Genomic DNA, 3,837 nt, shown 5'->3' with positions numbered 1-3,837 from the left:
TGCATATGTGTCATGTGTGGAGAAGAACCCTCTAGCTAGTCCGTCATTTATCATTTTACCTTAATTTTATGTTTTTATCAATTCTGTAATTTAATTAAGTTTAATTTACTTTTCATCAAAACCAAACACCCATCCATTATTAAATTATATTATTTAGTTAGTTTTCATTGTTTTTAGTCTTTTAATTCAATTTCCGTCCATTTCAATTCCTAGTGTCTAATTTGATTGTTTTCATTATTTTGAGTCATTTTAAGTGTGTTTCGAGTTATTAGAGTTTTTAGCCTAGTTTTGAGTCCTTGAGTCTTGTTTAATATTTTTAAATTAATTTAGAATAGATTAGCAATCCCTCCTAATCCCCGGCCTAGAACGATACCCTACTTACATCTATACTACAATTGTAAAAAAGAGGGTTTAATTTGTGTGTCAAGTTATTTTGCGCATCAATAGTAGACATGAATAAACTATCAAACCAAACAATGTGGTCAAGAGTATTGTATTAGAGAAAGATCGTATTGCATTTGTAATCCTAAACTGAATAGGTTCTCCACCTCTTCTGATTAGCTTGGGTAACCATGATATGCTGCTAGGTGTCACTCATGGTTTGTGGAAGCCCTAAACGTGTATAATCACTAAAGGGAGAATTGAAAGTAAGTTTCAATTCACAATCGATTTGAAATGGTTTTAATCGCCCACTGCCTCGTTGAAAGGAACCTAATGGATCGTACACCGTGTAAGTTGGAGATTGAAGAAACAATGGAGATGAGTAAGAATAATTAAATGGTTTAATTATTTATGGCAAGGATTAATTAATATGTTAATTAATCAAACGAATAAGTTCGTTGAAGACCACGGGATAGTTTTGGACCTTAAGGCCCAATGGGCTTCGAACGTCAAAGCCCATGGACTTAAGTTGTATGAAAACTTAATGAATAAAGATTCATAAGGGCCCAAAAGCCCAAATCCCTCAATTGGCCGGCCATGTTAAAAGAATGGCTTTTTGGTTCTTTAGGTCACTTATTTGAAGGGACTATATAAAGGACTTTATAGCCTAAATTCATTAAGGGTTTCTTTTGGAGAAAATTGGAAAGAACATGTCTCTCCCTTTCTCTCTAAAGAGGCTGGCCCCCTTGGAGGGATTAGCTAGCAATCCAACTCCTCCAAGGTCACTCATTTCTTCTCCAATCTAACCTTGGTGTAGAGACTTAGAGGTTCTCAATTTTGGGAACTTGGAGAACCATTTCATCCATCCAAATCCATAGATCTAAGATGCAAGGAATGAAGGCCCTCTCTTTGGGTGATTAGCCTTTGCTTATGCAAAGAGGTATCTACAAAGGTATAAATATCTCAACTCACTTTGTTTTGAGTTGAGTCTTGGTTCACCAATCTATTAGGCTTTGAATTTCATGGGTAATGTTTTGTTTTGAGTGCATTCAAGCATGATTCCGCCTTTTAATTGTTAATTGCATGCTATAGATGTTGCTTAAATGAACATGTTTTTCACAAAATTTCCTTCAACATCAACAGGAGAAACCCTATTCTCACTTGCCTTTGGTATAGAGGCAGTTGTCCCAGTTGAGCTTGAGCAAGCAACGTTCCGAGTCCAGAACTACGTGCAAAGTGAAAATGATAAACAACTTACCCTCAACTTAGATCTAGTCGAGGAACACAGAAACCAGGCTTACTTGAGGAATGTCGCCTACAAGCAGCGTATCTCCAACTACTATGCTTTCTTGTTATACATATATGTGAGTACTAGTTTTCATGTTTACATCAATCTTCTCACATGTACCTAGTGTAGGGTGTGTAGTCAGAAAATCTGAGTGAAAATTGAGTGCATATCTTGTAAGGAATTGAGCAAATTCTCTAAGGCATGTTACTACATTCAAAACATCGTTTTAATTGGTTAAATGTGAACTAGTAAGTGGTGACTGTGATTAAGTATGTGCTCAAGTTTTAAGTTGACAAAATCTGTGGGAATGATGATTTTTAACTTGTCATGTGCGTTGGAAATCCCTGAGGCAAACGTTGGAAGGTTTAAGTTGTGTTTTGTTTTCTTTATTTTGCTCGAGGACTAGGAAAAGCTAAGTGTGGGGGTATTTGATAAGCTCATATTTATATATATTTTACGTAAAATTCACTTGTCTTTTCTTAGTTAGTTCCTTATATTTTTGAGCTATTTACTATGTTTTTGTGTTTTGTGTGATTTATCAAGCAAAGAAAAGAAAAGTAGCACAAGTGAGTTATTAAGTAACAAATTCGTCAAAACTGCCTGTGCAGTTAGCTGACTTTGGAAGCATGTTACGAACAGCTCAGAATGAATGAGAGAATGAGCCTTATATGCTTGGAAAGCTACGGATGTCTATTTTCTGCAAAAATTTACGGATTGTTAATATAATTTTTCTAGAAGAAGTTATGGGCATTGTAACACTAAAAGGTTCAGAAAAGGGCTAAACAGATTTGGCTAATAAAGTGAGAAAGTAAAGGCACTTGTTTTGTGTTTTGCTTTGTCATCAACACTCAGCAGCAAATGGGGTTATGATTGCACTCATTTGGCTTTGGAGCAAGTGGAAATGCACAGCTAGAAGATGAACAAGGCACATGGAAGAAACATGGACAGCACACACGCAAAGAGAAAGGCATGGCATGGACAGTTTGACATGGGCAGAAAATGGGTGGATTGTTGGCTGAAATAATGAAGAATATGTGTGTGCAAATGCAAAGGAAAAACACACATACATGGGCAAAGGAAACACACACACATGGGCAGAAAATGGGTTGATTTGTGGCTGAAATGATGGAGGTCATGTGTGTGCAAATGTAAAGGGAAACATGGACATCACACACCCATACAAACTGCACATGCAAGGAATTGAAGTGGTCCTCTCCTTAGCCTATAAATACATCCACCATTCCCCTTCCTAAAAACAATCTTGATCCATCAAAAGAGCTTCATTCACAAACACAATTTCCTTGTAGTGACCTCCATCCATTCATCTAGCCATACTACATTTCACCAATCCATACAGTTTCATCTCTTAGCCGTGCAAATCCATTCCATCCATATATCCATACACATCCTAGACACTTGTGCTACAACAAGGTGGTGAAGACAAAGGTCCTTGGCGTTTCAAGCTTGGAACTTCGGAGCGTTTTAGGTGTACTTCGTTCTTGCTTTCAATGTCTGCTTTGTTATTTTCTAATTTTGTTGCAATTATGAGTGGCTAAACCCCTATTTAGTTAGGGGGAAGTTTGAAGCCATGAACATGCTTGAGATTTGAATTGATTTCTTCCAAATGTGATTTGATAAGTTGTGATTGCAATTCAATTATCTATTTTATTCATAACTAATTCTTGTATGTTTATTAAGGATGCATACTTAGTTTTCATGCATGAATTAGATGCTAGAATATAAATGAGTTTCACCTAATCGTTACAAGTTTATATTCATGAGTAGTGAAGGTTGTTTATCACAATCGCGTTAATTGAATTCTTGGCAATTGTATCATGCATTCATAGTTATAATTGCCTCGTCAACACTTATGATTTTCATTGAACGTAATGATCTTTGATTGTATCTTTATTATGCATTCATATAGGGGACTTTTAGAGAATGATTTAGGTTGTCGCATGCATTCATCCAATTCAATGAGTAAAGGAAAATCTGAGGGTTAATTTGTGCATCGCGGTTAATCTGGGGTGTTGAGCATCATAGTTTATTGAAAAGCAATTGGAAATCAATTCATAAACAAGTGTGTCATGTGTGGAGAACAGACCTCTAACTAATCCATCCATCATCTTATTTCTTAAATTCGTTTTACAATCTGCCTAGTTTTATAA

Source organism: Malus domestica, chromosome 10, assembly GCF_042453785.1.
Source record: "Malus domestica chromosome 10, GDT2T_hap1".
NCBI lineage: Eukaryota > Viridiplantae > Streptophyta > Magnoliopsida > Rosales > Rosaceae > Malus > Malus domestica.
The sequence above is the reverse complement of the archived record's forward strand: the minus strand, read 5'-3'. Positions refer to the sequence as shown.